The 22,031-nt window shown below is 47.4% G+C and overlaps 1 protein-coding gene and 1 long non-coding RNA gene across 2 annotated transcripts in view; both read right to left on the reverse strand.

Moving 5' to 3' along the window:
- Positions 1-16,621, reverse strand: part of aldocb (aldolase C, fructose-bisphosphate, b) — a 57,314-nt gene extending 40,693 nt beyond the window's left edge. Inside the window, exon 1 of the mRNA XM_052516038.1 lies at positions 16,376-16,621. The gene's annotated coding sequence lies outside the window, so the exon portion shown is untranslated. The remainder of the gene's footprint in view (positions 1-16,375) is intronic.
- Positions 16,622-19,383: 2,762 nt separating this feature from the next.
- On the reverse strand, positions 19,384-19,859 carry LOC127928753 (uncharacterized). Its single transcript, XR_008132068.1, has 3 exons — positions 19,683-19,859; positions 19,582-19,649; positions 19,384-19,548 (listed from the first exon to the last, which is right to left on the reverse strand). It is a non-coding gene; the product is annotated as an uncharacterized LOC127928753 (long non-coding RNA).
- Positions 19,860-22,031: the final 2,172 nt, after the last annotated feature.

Genomic DNA, 22,031 nt, shown 5'->3' on the forward strand with positions numbered 1-22,031 from the left:
TCTCCTCTCCCTCACTGTTTTCTCTCCCCTCTCCCTCACTTCGTTTTCTCTGTTCTCTCTCCTCTCCCTCACTCTGTTTTCTCTCGTTCTCTCTCCTCTCCCTCACTCTGTTCTCTCTCCTCTCCCTCACTCTGTTCTCTCTCCTCTCCCTCACTCTGTTCTCTCTCCTCTCCCTCACTCCGTTCTCTCCTCTCCCTCACTCTGTTCTCTCTCCTCTCCCTCACTCTGTTCTCTCTCCTCTCCCTCACTCTGTTCTCTCTCCTCTCCCTCACTCTGTTCTCTCTCCTCTCCCTCACTCTGTTCTCTCTCCTCTCCCTCACTCTGTTCTCTCTCCTCTCCCTCACTCTGTTCTCTCTCCTCTCCCTCACTCTGTTCTCTCTCCTCACTCTGTTCTCTCTCCTCACTCTGTTCTCTCTCCTCACTCTGTTCTCTCTCCTCACTCTGTTCTCTCTGTTCTCCTCTCCCTCACTCTGTTCTCTCTCCTCTCCCTCACTCTGTTCTCTCTCCTCTCCCTCACTCTGTTCTCTCTCCTCTCCCTCACTATGTTCTCTCCTCTCCCTCACTATGTTCTCTCCTCCCCTCACTATGTTCTCTCCTCCCCTCACTATGTTCTCTCCTCCCCCTCACTATGTTCTCTCCTCCCCCTCACTCTGTTCTCTCTCCTCTCCCTCACTCTGTTCTCTCTCCTCTCCCTCACTGTTCTCTCCTCTCCCTCACTATGTTCTCTCCTCTCCCTCACTATGTTCTCTCCTCCCCTCACTATGTTCTCTCCTCCCCTCACTATGTTCTCTCCTCCCCTCACTATGTTCTCTCCTCCCCCTCACTCTGTTCTCTCCCTCTCCTTCACTCTGATCTCTCTCCTCTCCCTCACTCTGTTTTCTCTCCTCTCCCTCACTCTGTTTTCTCTCCTCTCCCTCACTCTGTTCTCTCTCCTCTCCCTCACTCCGTTCTCTCTCCTCTCCCTCACTCTGTTCTCTCTCCTCTCCCTCACTCCGTTCTCTCTCCTCTCCCCCACTCTGTTCTCTCTCCTCTCCCTCACTCTGTTTTCTCTCCTCTCCCTCACTCTGTTTTCTCTCCTCTCCCTCACTCTGTTTCTCTCCTCTCCCTCACTCTGTTCTCTCTCCTCTCCCCCACTCTGTTCTCTCTCCTCTCCCTCACTCTGTTTTCTCTCCTCTCCCTCATTCTTTTTTCTCTCGTCCTCTCTCCTCTCCCTCACCCCGTTCTCTCTCCGCTCCCTCACTCTGTTTTCTCTCTCCCTCACTCCGTTTTCTCTCATTCTCTCTCCTCTCTCCTCATTCCCTTTTTCTCTCTCTCTTTTTTCTTCTGAAAATCACATTTCTTTCCCGTAGAATAACAATTTAATTGTATGTTGTAAGTTCACAATGAGGCTTGAACAACATCAGGACACCACTTTTGAGGTCTTGATGGAAATCAAAGAAATTGTGATTTTTTTTGTTTGTTGTGTGGTTAGCCTTTAATTCACGTGTGCACCAGCAAGAGAGTGTTGTTTGGTTAGCAGCTTCTGTAGCGATCATGTGATGGAGTTTGCAAAATAAATCGCCACTGGATTAATAACCATGACTTTGCCAAGTATGCTGCTTTGTACGTATAATTGAGAAGGTTTTTGGGAAAGCCTTCCCATCTACCTGAAAACGGTTACCATTAGCATCTTTAGCAGCTAAAGCCTTCCCATCTACCTGAAAACGGTTACCATTAGCATCTTTAGCAGCTAAAGCCTTCCCATCTACCTGAAGACGGTTACCATTAGATTCTTTAGCAGCTAAAGCCTCCCCATCTACCTGAAGACGGTTATCATTAGCATCTTTAGCAGCTAAAGCCTTCCCATATACCTGAAAACGGTTACCATTAGCATCTTTAGCAGCTAAAGCCTTCCCATATACCTGAAAACGGTTACCATTAGCATCTTTAGCAGCTAAAGCCTCCCCATCTACCTGAAGACGGTTACCATTAGATTCTTTAGCAGCTAAAGCCTCCCCATCTACCTGAAGACGGTTACCATTAGCATCTTTAGCAGCTAAAGCCTCTCCATCTACCTGAAGACGGTTACCATTAGCATCTTTAGCAGCTAAAGCCTTCCCATCTACCTGAAGACGGTTACCATTAGCATCTTTAGCAGCTAAAGCCTTCCCATCTACCTGAAAAAGCCTTCCCATCTACCTGAAGACGGTTACCATTAGCATCTTTAGCAGCTAAAGCCTTCCCATCTACCTGAAGACGGTTACCATTAGCATCTTTAGCAGCTAAAGCCTTCCCATCTACCTGAAGACGGTTATCATTAGCATCTTTAGCAGCTAAAGCCTTCCCATATACCTGAAAACGGTTACCATTAGCATCTTTAGCAGCTAAAGTCTTCCCATATACCTAAAAACGGTTACCATTAGCATCTTTAGCAGCTAAAGCCTCCACATCTACCTGAAGACGGTTACCATTAGCATCTTTAGCAGCTAAAGCCTCCCCATCTACCTGAAGACGGTTATCATTAGCATCTTTAGCAGCTAAAGCCTTCCCATCTACCTGAAGACGGTTACCATTAGCATCTTTAGCAGCTAAAGCCTTCCCATCTACCTGAAGACGGTGACCATTAGCATCTTTAGCAGCTAAAGCCTTCCCATCTACCTGAAGACGGTTACCATTAGCATCTTTAGCAGCTAAAGCCTTCCCATATACCTGAAGACGGTTACCATTAGCATCTTTAGCAGCTAAAGCCTTCCCATATACCTGAAAACGGTTACCATTAGCATCTTTAGCAGCTAAAGCCTTCCCATATACCTAAAAACGGTTACCATTAGCATCTTTAGCAGCTAAAGCCTCCCATCTACCTGAAGACGGTTACCATTAGCATCTTTAGCAGCTAAAGCCTCCCCATCTACCTGAAGACGGTTACCATTAGCATCTTTAGCAGCTAAAGCCTTCCCATCTACCTGAAGACGGTTACCATTAGCATCTTTAGCAGCTAAAGCCTTCCCATCTACCTGAAGACGGTTACCATTAGCATCTTTAGCAGCTAAAGCCTTCCCATCTACCTGAAGACGGTTACCATTAGCATCTTTAGCAGCTAAAGCCTCCCCATCTACCTGAAGACGGTTATCATTAGCATCTTTAGCAGCTAAAGCCTTCCCATCTACCTGAAGACGGTTACCATTAGCATCTTTAGCAGCTAAAGCCTTCCCATCTACCTGAAGACGGTTACCATTAGCATCTTTAGCAGCTAAAGCCTTCCCATCTACCTGAAGACGGTTACCATTAGCATCTTTAGCAGCTAAAGCCTTCCCATATACCTGAAGACGGTTACCATTAGCATCTTTAGCAGCTAAAGCCTTCCCATATACCTGAAAACGGTTACCATTAGCATCTTTAGCAGCTAAAGCCTTCCCATATACCTAAAAACGGTTACCATTAGCATCTTTAGCAGCTAAAGCCTCCCCATCTACCTGAAGACGGTTACCATTAGCATCTTTAGCAGCTAAAGCCTCCCCATCTACCTGAAGACGGTTACCATTAGCATCTTTAGCAGCTAAAGCCTTCCCATCTACCTGAAGACGGTTACCATTAGCATCTTTAGCAGCTAAAGCCTCCCCATCTACCTGAAGACGGTTACCATTAGCATCTTTAGCAGCTAAAGCCTTCCCATCTACCTGAAGACGGTTACCATTAGCATCTTTAGCAGCTAAAGCCTTCCCATCTACCTGAAAACGGTTACCATTATCATCTTTAGCAGCTAAAGCCTCCCCATCTACCTGAAGACGGTTACCATTAGCATCTTTAGCAGCTAAAGCCTCTCCATCTACCTGAAGACGGTTACCATTAGCATCTTTAGCAGCTAAAGCCTTCCCATCTACCTGAAGACGGTTACCATTAGCATCTTTGGCAGCTAAAGCCTCTCCATCTACCTGAAGACGGTTACCATTAGCATCTTTAGCAGCTAAAGCCTCCCCATCTACCTGAAGACGGTTACCATTAGCATCTTTAGCAGCTAAAGCCTTCCCATATACCTGAAGACGGTTACCATTAGCATCTTTAGCAGCTAAAGCCTTCCCATATACCTGAAGACGGTTACCATTAGCATCTTTAGCAGCTAAAGCCTTCCCATCTACCTGAAGACGGTTACCATTAGCATCTTTAGCAGCTAAAGCCTTCCCATATACCTGAAGACGGTTACCATTAGCATCTTTAGCAGCTAAAGCCTTCCCATATACCTGAAAACGGTTACCATTAGCATCTTTAGCAGCTAAAGCCTTCCCATATACCTAAAAACGGTTACCATTAGCATCTTTAGCAGCTAAAGCCTCCCATCTACCTGAAGACGGTTACCATTAGCATCTTTAGCAGCTAAAGCCTCCCCATCTACCTGAAGACGGTTACCATTAGCATCTTTAGCAGCTAAAGCCTTCCCATCTACCTGAAGACGGTTACCATTAGCATCTTTAGCAGCTAAAGCCTTCCCATCTACCTGAAGACGGTTACCATTAGCATCTTTAGCAGCTAAAGCCTTCCCATCTACCTGAAGACGGTTACCATTAGCATCTTTAGCAGCTAAAGCCTCCCCATCTACCTGAAGACGGTTATCATTAGCATCTTTAGCAGCTAAAGCCTTCCCATCTACCTGAAGACGGTTACCATTAGCATCTTTAGCAGCTAAAGCCTTCCCATCTACCTGAAGACGGTGACCATTAGCATCTTTAGCAGCTAAAGCCTTCCCATCTACCTGAAGACGGTTACCATTAGCATCTTTAGCAGCTAAAGCCTTCCCATATACCTGAAAACGGTTACCATTAGCATCTTTAGCAGCTAACGCCTTCCCATATACCTGAAAACGGTTACCATTAGCATCTTTAGCAGCTAACGCCTTCCCATATACCTGAAAACGGTTACCATTAGCATCTTTAGCAGCTAAAGCCTACCCATCTACCTGAAGACGGTTACCATTAGCATCTTTAGCAGCTAAAGCCTCCCCATCTACCTGAAGACGGTTACCATTAGCATCTTTAGCAGCTAAAGCCTCCCCATCTACCTGAAGACGGTTACCATTAGCATCTTTAGCAGCTAAAGCCTCCCCATCTACCTGAAGACGGTTACCATTAGCATCTTTAGCAGCTAAAGCCTTCCCATCTACCTGAAGACGGTTACCATTAGCATCTTTAGCAGCTAAAGCCTTCCCATCTACCTGAAAACGGTTACCATTATCATCTTTAGCAGCTAAAGCCTCCCCATCTACCTGAAGACGGTTACCATTAGCATCTTTAGCAGCTAAAGCCTCTCCATCTACCTGAAGACGGTTACCATTAGCATCTTTAGCAGCTAAAGCCTTCCCATCTACCTGAAGACGGTTACCATTAGCATCTTTGGCAGCTAAAGCCTCTCCATCTACCTGAAGACGGTTATCATTAGCATCTTTAGCAGCTAAAGCCTCCCATCTACCTGAAGACGGTTACCATTAGCATCTTTAGCAGCTAAAGCCTTCCCATATACCTGAAAACGGTTACCATTAGCATCTTTAGCAGCTAAAGCCTTCCCATATACCTGAAAACGGTTACCATTAGCATCTTTAGCAGCTAAAGCCTTCCCATCTACCTGAAGACGGTTACCATTAGCATCTTTAGCAGCTAAAGCCTTCCCATATACCTGAAGACGGTTACCATTAGCATCTTTAGCAGCTAAAGCCTTCCCATATACCTGAAAACGGTTACCATTAGCATCTTTAGCAGCTAAAGCCTTCCCATATACCTAAAAACGGTTACCATTAGCATCTTTAGCAGCTAAAGCCTCCCCATCTACCTGAAGACGGTTACCATTAGCATCTTTAGCAGCTAAAGCCTCCCCATCTACCTGAAGACGGTTATCATTAGCATCTTTAGCAGCTAAAGCCTTCCCATCTACCTGAAGACGGTTACCATTAGCATCTTTAGCAGCTAAAGCCTTCCCATCTACCTGAAGACGGTGACCATTAGCATCTTTAGCAGCTAAAGCCTTCCCATCTACCTGAAGACGGTTACCATTAGCATCTTTAGCAGCTAAAGCCTTCCCATATACCTGAAGACGGTTACCATTAGCATCTTTAGCAGCTAAAGCCTTCCCATATACCTGAAAACGGTTACCATTAGCATCTTTAGCAGCTAAAGCCTTCCCATATACCTAAAAACGGTTACCATTAGCATCTTTAGCAGCTAAAGCCTCCCCATCTACCTGAAGACGGTTACCATTAGCATCTTTAGACACACAGCTAAAGCCTCCCCATCTACCTGAAGACGGTTATCATTAGCATCTTTAGCAGCTAAAGCCTTCCCATCTACCTGAAGACGGTTACCATTAGCATCTTTAGCAGCTAAAGCCTTCCCATCTACCTGAAGACGGTTACCATTAGCATCTTTAGCAGCTAAAGCCTTCCCATCTACCTGAAGACGGTTACCATTAGCATCTTTAGCAGCTAAAGCCTCCCCATCTACCTGAAGACGGTTACCATTAGCATCTTTAGCAGCTAAAGCCTTCCCATCTACCTGAAGACGGTTATCATTAGCATCTTTAGCAGCTAAAGCCTTCCCATCTACCTGAAGACGGTTACCATTAGCATCTTTAGCAGCTAAAGCCTTCCCATCTACCTGAAGACGGTGACCATTAGCATCTTTAGCAGCACAAAGCCTTCCCATCTACCTGAAGACGGTTACCATTAGCATCTTTAGCAGCTAAAGCCTTCCCATATACCTGAAAACGGTTACCATTAGCATCTTTAGCAGCTAAAGCCTTCCCATATACCTGAAGACGGTTACCATTAGCATCTTTAGCAGCTAAAGCCTTCCCATATACCTGAAGACGGTTACCATTAGCATCTTTAGCAGCTAAAGCCTTCCCATATACCTGAAGACGGTTACCATTAGCATCTTTAGCAGCTAAAGCCTTCCCATCTACCTGAAGACGGTTACCATTAGCATCTTTAGCAGCTAAAGCCTTCCCATATACCTGAAGACGGTTACCATTAGCATCTTTAGCAGCTAAAGCCTTCCCATATACCTGAAAACGGTTACCATTAGCATCTTTAGCAGCTAAAGTCTTCCCATATACCTAAAAACGGTTACCATTAGCATCTTTAGCAGCTAAAGCCTCCCCATCTACCTGAAGACGGTTACCATTAGCATCTTTAGCAGCTAAAGCCTCCCCATCTACCTGAAGACGGTTATCATTAGCATCTTTAGCAGCTAAAGCCTTCCCATCTACCTGAAGACGGTTACCATTAGCATCTTTAGCAGCTAAAGCCTTCCCATCTACCTGAAGACGGTGACCATTAGCATCTTTAGCAGCTAAAGCCTTCCCATCTACCTGAAGACTGTTACCATTAGCATCTTTAGCAGCTAAAGCCTTCCCATATACCTGAAGACGGTTACCATTAGCATCTTTAGCAGCTAAAGCCTTCCCATATACCTGAAAACGATTAGCATTAGCATCTTTAGCAGCTAAAGCCTTCCCATATACCTAAAAACGGTTACCATTAGCATCTTTAGCAGCTAAAGCCTCCCCATCTACCTGAAGACGGTTACCATTAGCATCTTTAGCAGCTAAAGCCTCCCCATCTACCTGAAGACGGTTATCATTAGCATCTTTAGCAGCTAAAGCCTTCCCATCTACCTGAAGACGGTTACCATTAGCATCTTTAGCAGCTAAAGCCTTCCCATCTACCTGAAGATGGTTACCATTAGCATCTTTAGCAGCTGGAAAGCCTTCCCATCTACCTGAAAACGGTTACCATTAGCATCTTTAGCAGCTAAAGCCTCCCCATCTACCTGAAGACGGTTACCATTAGCATCTTTAGCAGATAAAGCCTTCCCATCTACCTGAAGACGGTTATCATTAGCATCTTTAGCAGCTAAAGCCTTCCCATCTACCTGAAGACGGTTACCATTAGCATCTTTAGCAGTAAAGTTCCCATATACCTGAAAACGGTTACCATTAGCATCTTTAGCAGCTAAAGCCTTCCCATATACCTAAAAATGGTTACCATTAGCATCTTTAGCAGCTAAAGCCTCCCCATCTACCTGAAGACGGTTACCATTAGCATCTTTAGCAGCTAAAGCCTCCCCATCTACCTGAAGATGGTTATCATTAGCATCTTTAGCAGATAAAGCCTTCCCATCTACCTGAAGATGGTTACCATTAGCATCTTTAGCAGATAAAGCCTTCCCATCTACCTGAAGACGGTTACCATTAGCATCTTTAGCAGCTAAAGCCTTCCCATCTACCTCAAAATGGTTACCATTATCATCTTTAGCAGCTAAAGCCTCCCCATCTACCTGAAGACGGTTACCATTAGCATCTTTAGAAGGATCTCCATCTACCTGAAGATGGTTACCATTAGCATCTTTAGCAGCTAAAGCCTTCCCATCTACCTGAAGACTGGTTACCATTAGCATCTTTGGCAGCTAAAGCCTGTCCATCTACCTGAAGATGGTTATCATTAGCATCTTTAGCAGCTAAAGCCTTCCCATCTACCTGAAGACGGTTACCATTAGCATCTTTAGCAGCTAAAGCCTTCCCATTATACCTGAAGATGGTTACCATTAGCATCTTTAGCAGATGGAAAGCATTTCCCATATACCTGAAGATGGATGGCATTAGCATCTTTAGCAGCTAAAGCCTTTATGCTACCTGAAGATGGTTACCATTAGCATCTTTAGCAGCTAAAGGATCCCATATACCTGAAGACGGTTACCATTAGCATCTTTAGCAGCTAAAGCCTTCCCATATACCTGAATGCTGTGTTTACCATTAGCATCTTTAGCAGCAAAGTCTTCCCATATACCTAAAAATGGTTACCATTATGCATCTTTAGCAGGATAAAGGATCCCCATCTACCTGAAGATGGTTACCATTAGCATCTTTAGCAGCTAAAGCCTCCCCATCTACCTGAAGACGGTTATCATTAGCTGTCTTTAGCAGCTAAAGCCTTCCCATCTACCTGAAGATGGTTACCATTAGCATCTTTAGCAGCTAAAGCCTTCCCATCTACCTGAAGATGGTGACCATTAGCATCTTTAGCAGATGGAAAGCCTTCCCATCTACCTGAAGACGGTTACCATTAGCATCTTTAGCAGATAAAGCCTTCCCATATACCTGAAGATGGTTACCATTAGCATCTTTAGCAGCTAAAGCCTTCCCATATACCTGAAAACGGTTACCATTAGCATCTTTAGCAGCTAAAGCCTTCCCATATACCTAAAACGGTTACCATTAGCATCTTTAGCAGCTAAAGCCTTCTACCTGAAGACGGTTACCATTAGCATCTTTAGCAGATAAAGCCTCCCCATCTACCTGAAGACGGTTACCATTAGCATCTTTAGCAGCTAAAGCCTTCCCATCTACCTGAAGACGGTTACCATTATCATCTTTAGCAGCTAAAGCCTCCCCATCTACCTGAAGATGGATTACCATTAGCATCTTTAGCAGCTAAAGATGCCCCCATCTACCTGAAGATGGTTATCATTAGCATCTTTAGCAGGAAAGATGCCCCCATCTACCTGAAGACGGTTACCATTAGCATCTTTAGCAGCTAAAGCCTTCCCATATACCTGAAGATGGTTATCATTAGCAACTTTAGCAGATAAAGCCTTCCCATCTACCTGAAGAGGATTACCATTAGCATCTTTAGCAGCTAAAGATGCCATTATCTACCTGAAGACGGTTACCATTAGCATCTTTAGCAGCTAAAGCCTCCCCATATACCTGAAGACAGTTATCATTATGCATCTTTAGCAGCTAAAGATGCCCCCATCTACCTGAAGACGGTTACCATTAGCATCTTTAGCAGCTAAAGCCTCCCCATATACCTGAAGACAGTTATCATTAGCATTTTTAGCAGCTGGATGGCATTATCTACCTGAAGATGGATTGGCATTAGCATCTGTTTAGCAGCTGGAAAGATGCCCCCATCTACCTGAAGATGGATGGCATTATGCATCTTTAGCAGATGGAAAGATGGCATCTATGCTGTGTTTAAGATGGATTATCATTATGCTGTCTTTAGCAGCTGGAAAGATGCCCCCATCTACCTGAAGATGGTTGGCATTAGCATCTTTAGCAGGAAAGATGCCCCCATCTGCTGAAGACGGTTACCATTAGCATCTTTAGCAGAAAGCCTTCCCATCTACCTGAAGATGGATACCATTAGCATCTTTAGCAGCTAAAGCCTCCCATCTACCTGAAGTGTTTACCATTAGCATCTTTGGCAGCTAAAGCCTCCCCATCTACCTGAAGACGGTTACCATTAGCATCTTTAGCAGGATGCAGACATTACAGACTGTGTTCAGACAGACAGATGGATGACACACACAGACAGACACACACAGACACACTAGACAGACACACAGAGGATGGACAGACATTATGCTGACACACACAGACAGACACACACAGACTGTGTTCAGACAGACACACACAGACACACAGACAGACACACACAGACAGACAGACACACACACACAGACACACACAGACACACAGACACAGACAGACAGACTCAGACAGACACACACAGACACACACAGACAGACAGACACACAGACACACACAGACAGACACACACAGACACACTCAGACAGACAGACACACAGACACACACAGACAGACACACACAGTGTTCAGACAGACACACAGTATGCACAGTTTAGAGGATGGACAGACATTATGCTCAGACAGACACACACAGACACACAGACAGACACACACAGACAGACAGACACACACACACAGACACACACAGACACACAGACACAGACAGACAGATGGACAGCATTACACACAGACACACATGGACACATGGCATTATGCTGTGTTTAGACAGATGGATGACAGACAGACTGTGTTTAGAGGATGGCATGGCATTCCATTGCTGTCTTCAGAAAGTTGCAAGGAATACGAATCATTGATGTAATCTGTTCATGACTGAGCTAGTTTCTAATAAGAGGATGGATGGATGGCATTATGCTGTGTTTAGAGGATGGATGGCATTATGCTGTGTTTAGAGGATGGATGGCATTATGCTGTGTTTAGAGGATGGATGGCATTATGCTGTGTTTAGAGGATGGATGGCAGTATGCTGTGTTTAGAGGATGGATGGCATTATGCTGTGTTTAGAGGCCAAACTCAATTACATTGTTTCCAATATGACAGAGATGGCGAATTCCGCAGAGGCCTCCTGTTGGGGGAGGGAGGGGGGGGGACAAAGGAGAACAAAGAGAGAAGGAGGAGGGGTACGTACTCTATGATGACTAATGTGTTTGGCACAGTTGGACAACACACTCCTCTCAGGACGGAGGAGCCAGAGACATTTGGATCAGGGATGGGCAACTCCAGTCCTTGGGGGACTGATTAGTGTCACACCCATCCCTGTAGCTAACACACCTGTTGACAGTGACGCGGGGCTTTTAGAGGTTGTGTCTGGTGCAGCACGCAGCAGAGTTTATATTTTGAGCTCTAACAACCTCCTTCAGCTCTAACAACCTGTCGTCTCCTTCAGCTCTAACAACCGGTCGTCTCCTTCAGCTCTAACAACCTGTCGTCTCCTTCAGCTCTAACAACCTGTCGTCTCCTTCAGCTCTAACAACCTGTCGTCTCCTTCAGCTCTAACAACCGGTCGTCTCCTTCAGCTCTAACAACCTGTCGTCTCCTTCAGCTCTTATGACCTGTCATCTGCTTCAGCAGCAGTTTCTAATTTGAGCTCTCACAAACCTTTCATCTCCTTCAGCAGCACAGATACAGGTTAATAGGATCACCCAGGCCTGCTGCACGTGCATACCATAAAGCCTGACTCACCTCCTGTAAATCGTTAGTTAGGCAAGCAGACCAACAGACAGACAGACAGGCAGGCAGGCAGACCGACAGACAGACAGACAGGCAGGCAGGCAGGCAGACCGACGGACAGAAAGACAGGCAGGCAAGCAGACAGACAGACAGGCAGACAGACAGCAAGGCAGGCAGACCGACGGACAGAAAGACAGGCAGGCAGGCAGACAGACAGCAGGACAGAAAGGCAGGCAGGCAGACAGACCGAAAGACAGGCAGGCAGGCAGACAGACTGACAGCAGGACAGACAGACAGACAGACAGACAGACAGGCAGGCAGGCAGACAGACAGCAGGACAGACAGAAAGACAGACAGGCAGGCAGGAAGGAAGGAAGGCAGGCAGACAGACAGACAGACAGACAGACAGCAGGACAGACAGAAAGACAGGCAGGCAGGCAGACAGACAAGGTCTCTAGTTATGTCTGGTAAAGAGTATAATCTTAGTATAGTCCGAGTATAGTCCGAGTATAGTCTGAGTATAGTCCGAGTATAGTCTGAGTATAGTCTGAGTATAGTCCGGGTATAGTCCGGGTATAGTCAGAGTATAGTCCGGGTATAGTCCGGGTATAGACCGGGTATAGTCTGAGTATAGTCCGAGTATAGATTGGGTATAGTCTGAGTATAGTCTGAGTACAGTCTGAGTATAGCCCGAGTATAGATTGGGTATAGTCTGAGTATAGTCTGATTATAGTCTGAGTATAGCCCGAGTATAGCCCGGGTATAGTCTGAGTATAGTCTGAGTATAGTCTGAGTACAGTCCGAGTATAGATTGGGTATAGTCTGAGTATAGTCTGATTATAGTCTGAGTATAGCCCGAGTATAGTCTGAGTATAGTCTGAGTACAGTCTGAGTATAGATTGGGTATAGTCTGAGTATAGTCCGAGTATAGTCTGAGTATAGTCTGAGTATAGTCCGGGTATAGTCCGGGTATAGTCAGAGTATAGTCCGGGTATAGTCCGGGTATAGACCGGGTATAGTCTGAGTATAGTCCGAGTATAGATTGGGTATAGTCTGAGTATATTATTACAGCAATGACCACCAGAAATGACTAGTCATGCAGGATACCCTCGCAACACACAGTAGACTTTCCCACAGTGACAACGCCCCAATCAGATGACATCATCATGACTCAAGCTAACCTGCTTGAGAGGGTAGTGAGGAGAGGGTAGGAGAGGAGGAGAGGGTAGGAGAGGAGGAGAGGGTAGGAGAGGAGGAGAGGGTAGGAGAGGAGGAGAGGGTAGGAGAGGAGGAGAGGGTAGTGAGGAGAGGAGGAGAGGGTAGGAGAGGAGGAGAGGGTATGAGGAGAGGAGGAGAGAGGGTAGGAGAGGAGGAGAGGGTAGGAGAGGAGGAGAGGGTAGTGAGGAGGAGAGGGTAGGAGAGGAGGAGAGGGTAGTGAGGAGGAGAGGGTAGTGAGGAGGAGAGGGTAGGAGAGGAGGAGAGGGTAGTGAGGAGGAGAGGGTAGGAGAAGGATGAGGGTAGGAGAGGAGGAGAGGGTAGTGAGGAGGAGGAGAGGGTAGGAGAGGAGGAGAGGGTAGGAGAGGAGGAGAGGGTAGGAGAGGAGGAGAGGGTAGTGAGGAGGAGAGGGTAGGAGAGGAGGGAGAGGGTAGTGAGGAGGAGAGGGTAGGAGAGGAGGAGAGGGTAGTGAGGAGGAGGAGAGGGTAGTGAGGAGGAGAGGGTAGGAGAGGAGGAGAGGGTAGTGAGGAGGAGAGGGTAGGAGAGGAGGAGAGGGTAGTGAGGAGAGGAGGAGAGGGTAGTGAGGAGGAGAGGGTAGGAGAGGAGGAGAGGGTAGGAGAGGAGGAGAGGGTAGTGAGGAGAGGAGGAGAGGGTAGTGAGGAGGAGAGGGTAGGAGAGGAGGAGAGGGTAGGAGAGGAGGAGAGGGTAGTGAGGAGAGGAGGAGAGGGTAGTGAGGAGGAGAGGGTAGGAGAGGAGGAGAGGGTAGTGAGGAGAGAGGAGGAGAGGGTAGGAGAGGAGGAGAGGGTAGTGAGGAGGAGAGGGTAGGAGAGGAGGAGAGGGTAGTGAGGAGAGGAGGAGAGGGTAGTGAGGGGGAGGAGAGGGTAGGAGAGGAGGAGAGGGTAGTGAGGGGGAGGAGAGGGTAGTGAGGAGAGGAGGAGAGGGTAGGAGAGGAGGAGAGGGTAGGAGAGGAGGAGAGGGTAGGGAGAGGAGGAGAGGGTAGTGAGGGAGGAGGAGAGGGTAGGAGAGGAGGAGAGGGTAGGAGAGGAGGAGAGGGTAGGAGAGGAGGGGAGGGTAGTGAGGAGAGGAGGAGAGGGTAGGAGAGGAGGAGAGGGTAGGAGAGGAGGAGAGGGTAGGAGAGGAGGAGAGGGTAGTGAGGGGGAGGAGAGGGTAGGAGAGGAGGAGAGGGTAGTGAGGGGGAGGAGAGGGTAGGGAGAGGGTAGTGAGGAGAGGAGGAGAGGGTAGGAGAGGAGGAGAGGGTAGGAGAGGAGGAGAGGGTAGTGAGGAGAGGAGGAGAGGGTAGGAGAGGAGGAGAGGGTAGGAGAGGAGGAGAGGGTAGTGAGGAGAGGAGGAGAGGGTAGGAGAGGAGGAGAGGGTAGTGAGGAGAGGAGGAGAGGGTAGGAGAGGAGGAGAGGGTAGTGAGGAGAGGAGGAGGGGGTAGGAGAGGAGGAGAGGGTAGGAGAGGAGGAGAGGGTAGGAGAGGAGGAGAGGGTAGTGAGGGGGGAGGAGAGGGTAGGAGAGGAGGAGAGGGTAGTGAGGAGAGGAGGAGAGGGTAGGAGAGGAGGAGAGGGTAGTGAGGAGAGGGTAGTGAGGAGAGGGTAATGAGGAGAGGAGGAGAGGGTAGTGAGGAGAGGGTAATGGGGAGAGGAGGGGAGGAGAGGGTAGTGAGGAGGAGAGGGTAGTGAGGAGAGGAGGAGAGGGTAGGAGAGGAGGAGAGGGTAGTGAGGGGGAGGAGAGGGTAGGAGAGGAGGAGAGGGTAGGAGAGGAGGAGAGGGTAGTGAGGGGGAGGAGAGGGTAGGAGAGGAGGAGAGGGTAGTGAGGAGAGGAGGAGAGGGTAGGAGAGGAGGAGAGGGTAGTGAGGGGGAGGAGAGGGTAGGAGAGGAGGAGAGGGTAGTGAGGGGGAGGAGAGGGTAGTGAGGGGGAGAGAGGGTAGGAGAGGAGGAGAGGGTAGTGAGGGGGAGGAGAGGGTAGGAGAGGAGGAGAGGGTAGTGAGGGGGAGGAGAGGGTAGGAGAGGAGGAGAGGGGGGAGAGGGTAGGAGAGGAGGAGAGGGTAGTGAGGGGGAGGAGAGGGTAGGAGAGGAGGAGAGGGTAGTGAGGGGGAGGAGAGGGTAGGAGAGGAGGAGAGGGTAGTGAGGAGAGGAGGAGAGGGAAGTGGGGAGAGAAGGAGAGTGAGGAGAGGGTAGTGAGGAGAGGAGGAGAGGGTTGAGGAGAGGAGGAGAGGGTAGTGAGGAGAGGGTAATGGGGAGAGGAGAGGAGGAGAGGGTGAGAAGGAGAGGGTAGTGAGGAGAGGGTAATGGGGAGAGGAGAGGAGGAGAGGGTAATGAGGAGAGGAGGAGAGGGTAGTGAGGAGAGGGTAATGGGGAGAGGAGAGGAGGAGAGGAGGAGAGGGTAATGAGGAGAGGAGGAGAGGGTAGTGAGGAGAGGGTAATGGGGAGAGGAGAGGAGGAGGAGAGGGTAATGAGGAGAGGAGAGGGTAGTGAGGAGAGGGTAGTGAGGAGAGGAGAGGAGGAGAGGGTAGTGAGGAGAGGGTAGTGAGGAGAGGAGGAGAGGAGGAGAGGGTAGTGAGGAGAGGGTAATGGGGAGAGGAGAGGAGGAGAGGGTAGGAGCGGAGGAGAGGGTAGTGAGGAGAGGAGGAGATGCATAGTGCTCTGGAGAAGAACCCCGACATTAAGGACTGTCCTATGCCTATTTACCACATCCACTCCCAGTTTACCGTAGTTTTCAGTAAATATCGACAATAAGACTGTGCTATGAAATTGCCCGTGTTCAGGTGTCGTTAAACTCGTTATTAGTCCGTAATAAGCGTCTCTGTCCTTCTCTCTCCTCGTCTGTCTGCAACAGGCTGACACAACTTCATCTTCAGCCAGCTAGACTGCTACTGCCCTCGCTTCGTCCCGCAACGTCATTAGTTATATTAATTTAAACAGAAAACACTAAATGACTAATAGAAATGTTAACAGAAATGTCTAGGTCTTGAGACAAGGTAACTAACTAACTGCTGCTCCTAGCTCTAGTCTCTCTGTCTGTCTCTCTGTCTGTCTCTCGGTCTGTCTCTCGGTCTGTCTCTCCGTCCCTCTCAGCTCCTTCACCTCCAACCGCGAAGACAATAACAACCGAATCTGCTACAGAAAGCTACAGTATAATTCATAGTTTCTCTCGCTACAAAATATATATCAACATATGTGTCCACAAATACCGACAAGACATTTGGCTAGTTAAGTAGCTGTCACGTGCATAAGCTTTTTTGACAGAACGGTTCAGCTGACTGGGCAATTAACACGTTTCTCATCTAAATGACAGAACAGCAAAATGTCATGTTACTGAAATGAGAAATATCACAAAGAGGAGTGTGTCTTACCTGATAATATTGTAGTTATCTAGTTAAATAGGTTATGGGCAGGTGTTGTCTTCGGTGTAGAGGAGAGTAGACGGTGGACTGCTGCTGTTTGGAGGTCTGTTAGTTCAGTGCCGCAGCGCAACGTGACCCTGTTACAAAACTCTCCTTACCGGGAGGGGCCCGACGTCATCACCCCAGACACCGAATATTCATGAGGACGCGGAGACAGATGGGGATGGTAAAGGCCCTGGCGTCGACGAGCACAGCTTGCGCTCCGGGGTGGTCATATCGATAAGCCCTGAGTCAGGATGTGTCTCTGTTGTATATGACGCAGGTGATCATGGGAATTGTTATGGAAGTCTTGATTTAATCAGCGGGGCTCTTGATTTAATCAGCGGGGCTCTTGATTTAATCAGCGGGGCTCTTGGTTTAATCAGCGGGGCTCTTGATTTAATCAGCGGGGCTCTTGATTTAATCAGCGGGGCTCTTGATTTAATCAGCGGGGCTCTTGATTTAATCAGCGGGGCTCTTGATTTAATCAGCGGGGCTCTTGATTTAATCAGCGGGGCTCTTGATTTAATCAGCGGGGCTCTTGGTTTAATCAGCGGGGCTCTTGATTTAATCAGCGGGGCTCTTGATTTAATCAGCGGGGCTCTTGGTTTAATCAGCGGGGCTCTTGATTTAATCAGCGGGGCTCTTGATTTAATCAGCGGGGCTCTTGGTTTAATCAGCGGGGCTCTTGATTTAATCAGCGGGGCTCTTGGTTTAATCAGCGGGGCTCTTGGTTTAATCAGCGGGGCTCTTGGTTTAATCAGCGGGGCTCTTGGTTTAATCAGCGGGGCTCTTGATTTAATCAGCGGGGCTCTTGGTTTAATCAGCGGGGCTCTTGGTTTAATCAGCGGGGCTCTTGGTTTAATCAGCGGGGCTCTTGATTTAATCAGCGGGGCTCTTGATTTAATCAGCGGGGCTCTTGGTTTAATCAGCGGGGCTCTTGGTTTAATCAGCGGGGCTCTTGGTTTAATCAGCGGGGCTCTTGGTTTAATCAGCGGGGCTCTTGGTTTAATCAGCGGGGCTCTTGGTTTAATCAGCGGGGCTCTTGGTTTAATCAGCGGGGCTCTTGATTTAATCAGCGGGGCTCTTGATTTAATCAGCGGGGCTCTTGATTTAATCAGCGGGGCTCTTGGTTTAATCAGCGGGGCTCTTGATTTAATCAGCGGGGCTCTTGGTTTAATCAGCGGGGCTCTTGGTTTAATCAGCGGGGCTCTTGGATTTAATCAGCGGGGCTCTTGATTTAATCAGCGGGGCTCTTGGTTTAATCAGCGGGGCTCTTGGTTTAATCAGTGGGCTCTTGGTTTAATCAGACAGAAGGCTCTTGGTTTAATCAGAGGGGCTCTTGATTTAATCTCCCGGGGCTCTTGGTTTAATCAGAGAAGGCTCTTGGTTTAATCCAGCGGGGCTCTTGGTTTAATCAGCGGGGCTCTTGATTTAATCAGCGGGGCTCTTGGTTTAATCAGCGGGGCTCTTGGTTTAATCAGCGGGGCTCTTGATTTAATCAGCGGGGCTCTTGATTTAATCAAACATTTTAATCAGAAGGGAACTGATTTAATCAGCGGGGCTCTTGATTTAATCAGACGGGGCTCTTGATTTAATCAGCGGGGCTCTTGATTTAATCAGCGGGGCTCTTGGTTTAATCAGCGGGGCTCTTGGTTTAATCACGGGGCTCTTGATTTAATCACGGGGCTCTTGATTTAATCAGCGGGGCTCTTGGTTTAATCAGAACGGGGCTTTTTGATTTAATCTAGATATTAGCGGGGCTCTTGATTTAATCAGCGGGGCTCTTGGTTTAATCAGCGGGGCTCTGCACCTTTAATCAGCGGGGCTCTTGGTTTAATCAGCGGGGCTCTTGATTTAATCAGCAAGTAGGGCTCTTGGTTTAATCAGCGGGGCTCTTGGTTTAATCACACAGGGCATTGTTTAATCAGCGGGGCTCTTGATTTAATCAGGGGGGCTCTTGGTTTAATCAGACCAGGGGCTCTTGGTTTAATCAGCGGGGCTCACAGAATCAGGGGGAAGCTCTTGGTTTAATCAGCGGGGCTCTTGGTTTAATCAGACCGGGGCTCTTGATTTAATCAGACCGGGGCTCTTGATTTAACAGACCAGGGGCTCTTGATTTAATCAGCGGGGCTCTTGGTTTAATCAGCGGGGCTCTTGATTTAATCAGCGGGGCTCTTGATGGGCTATTTTGTGAGACTGTCTGACAGACAGAAGGCCAGGTTGTGACAGACAGAGACAGACATACGCACACATCTCCCTCTCTCCCTAGAGAAAGAGAAGTCCTCTACTCTCTCTCTACCCTCCTTCCCTATCCTTCCCTCCCAGCAACACCATCCTCAGTCCTTCCTCACCCTCCTCTCTCTCTCGACCCTCTCCTTTTCTCTTTCCCCTCTCTCCCGTCTTTATCCTCGCTCTCTTTCAGAAAAGGGTTCTAGCTTGATGAAGTGGAAACATTTAAATGAAGAGAACTGCATCTACAAACCAAGCACATCCTCCCTTCCTCAGACACACACACACACACACACACACAACACACACACACACACACACACACACACACACACACACACACACACACACACACACACACACATTTACATTCACAGTCATTTAGCAGACCTCTTAACAGATCACAGACAAATTGGTGCATTCACCTTATGACATCACAGACCAGTGGAACAGCCACTTGCATCTAAATCCAGGGGGTAGAAGATAACATGACATCACCAGACCAGGGGTAGAAGACCTAACATGACATCACAGACCAGGGGTCAGAGCAGAACTTTGAACTTTTTGGGATTATGTGTGTATTGTTTTGTACTGCTAGATATTACTGCACTGTTGCTAGAGCTAGAAACGCAAGCATTTCGCTGCACCTGTGAAAACATCTGCAAATCTGTGTACGTGACCAAAACAAGTTGATTTGACTCCAGGAAAACACCCCAAGTAGGAAACAGTTTAATAGTTGAGCTGATGGAAGTTAGGACAACACAGAGCATTGGTGCAACAACGTCATCACAGACCAGGGGGTAGAAGACCTAACATGACATCACAGACCAGGGGGTAGAAGACCTAACATGACATCACAGACCAGGGGGTAGAAGACCTAACATGACATCACAGACCAGGGGGTAGAAGACCTAACATGACATCACAGACCAGGGGTAGAAGACCTAACATGACATCACAGACCAGGGGGTAGAAGACCTAACATGACATCACAGACCAGGGGGTAGAAGACCTAACATGACATCACAGACCAGGGGTAGAAGACCTAACATGACATCACAGACCAGGGGGTAGAAGACCTAACATGACATCACAGACCAGGGGGTAGAAGACCTAACATGACATCACAGACCAGGGGGTAGAAGACCTAACATGACATCACAGACCAGGGGGTAGAAGACCTAACATGACATCACAGACCAGGGGGTAGAAGACCTAACATGACTGAGAAGGAGAAAAAACACATCTGACAGCAACAATCACATCTCGGGCCAACTTCATGAGCCGATTTAGTTCGGCCCCGGTACAATGGAATCAATAGAATAGTCCCAAAGGTGCGAATTCTAAATCCAGTGCTGCTTAAATACTTTTGAGTATTTGAAAATATTTAGTATTTGACTCAGGTCTAATAAGAATAAGGAACGGATCAGATGTGAGGCATTCTGGGTAAGAAATAAGAGCAGTCCTTTATAAAAAAATAAAAACTCCAGTCTATACAGTACTAGCATAGTAGTACACCTGCTATAGACAGGCTAGAGTTGTCATAGAGATGTTATAACAGGTGTTATAGCAGGCTGAATCCCAGGTAGGGTTGTCTAGTTCTGCTGTTATACAGCTGGTATCCTACTGCTACAGTGGTTATATAGTGATGTGCAGGTTAACTCATAACCCCAGTCCCCGTGGGTGGTTATATAGTGATGTGCAGGTTAACTCATAACCCCAGTCCCCGTGGGCTGTTATATAGTGATGTGCAGGTTAACTCATAACCCCAGTCCCCGTGGGCTGTTATATAGTGATGTGCAGGTTAACTCATAACCCCAGTCCCCGTGGGCTGTTATATAGTGATGTGCAGGTTAACTCATAACCCCAGTCCCCGTGGGCTGTTATATAGTGATGCGCAGGTTAACTCATAACCCCAGTCCCCGTGGGCTGTTATATAGTGATGTGCAGGTTAACTCATAACCCCAGTCCCCGTGGGCTGTTATATAGTGATGTGCAGGTTAACTCATAACCCCAGTCCCCGTGGGCTGTTATATAGTGATGTGCAGGTTAACTCATAACCCCAGTCCCCGTGGGCTGTTATATAGTGATGTGCAGGTTAACTCATAACCCCAGTCCCCGTGGGCTGTTATATAGTGATGTGCAGGTTAACTCATAACCCCAGTCCCCGTGGGCGGTTATATAGTGATGTGCAGGTTAACTCATAACCCCAGTCCCCGTGGGCTGTTATATAGTGATGTGCAGGTTAACTCATAACCCCAGTCCCCGTGGGCTGTTATATAGTGATGTGCAGGTTAACTCTTAACCCCAGTCCCCGTGGGCGGTTATATAGTGATGCGCAGGTTAACTCATAACCCCAGTCCCCGTGGGCGGTTATATAGTGATGTGCAGTTGAATAAGGACAGGTAAGTTGAATAAGGACAGGTAGTTGAATAAGGACAGGTGAGTTGAATAAGGACAGGTGGGTTGAATAAGGACAGGTGGGTTGAATAAGGACAGGTGGGTTGAATTAGGACAGGTGGGTTGAATTAGGACAGGTGGTTTGAATAAGGACAGGTAGGTTGAATAAGGACAGGTGAGTTGAATAAGGACAGGTGAGTTGAATAAGGACAGATGGGTTGAATAAGGACAGGTGGTTGAATAAGGACATGTGGGTTGAATAAGGACAGGTAGGTTGAATAAGGACAAGTTAGTTGAATTAGGACAGGTGGTTGAATAAGGACAGGTAGGTTGAATAAGGACAGGTGGATTGAATAAGAACAGGTAAGTTGAATAAGGACGGGTGCGTTGAATAAGGACAGGTTGGTTGAATAAGGACAGGTAGGTTGAATAAGGACAAGTTAGTTGAATTAGGACAGGTGGTTGAATAAGGACAAGTAGGTTGAATAAGGACAGGTGGATTGAATAAGGACAGGTGGGTTGAATAAGAACAGGTAAGTTGAATAAGGACGGGTGCATTGAATAAGGACAGGTTGGTTGAATAAGGACATGTAGGTTGAATTAGGACAGGTATGTTGAATAAGGACAGGTATGTTGAATAAGGACAGGTGAGTTGAATAAGGACAGGTAGGTTTAATAAGGACAGGTGAGTTGAATAAGGACAGGTTGGTTGAATAAGGACAGGTAGGTTGAATTAGGACAGGTATGTTGAATAAGGACAGGTGGGTTGAATAAGGACAGGTAGGTTTAATACGGACAGGTGAGTTGAATAAGGACAGGTGAGTTGAATAAGGACAGATGAGTTGAATAAGGACAGGTGGGTTGAATAAGGACAGGTAGGTTGAATAAGGACAAGTTAGTTGAATTAGGACATGTAGGTTGAATTAGGACAGGTATGTTGAATAAGGACAGGTATGTTGAATAAGGACAGGTGAGTTGAATAAGGACAAGTTAG

This window comes from Oncorhynchus keta, unplaced genomic scaffold, assembly GCF_023373465.1.
Source record: "Oncorhynchus keta strain PuntledgeMale-10-30-2019 unplaced genomic scaffold, Oket_V2 Un_scaffold_3664_pilon_pilon, whole genome shotgun sequence".
In the NCBI taxonomy this organism is placed as follows: domain Eukaryota; kingdom Metazoa; phylum Chordata; class Actinopteri; order Salmoniformes; family Salmonidae; genus Oncorhynchus; species Oncorhynchus keta.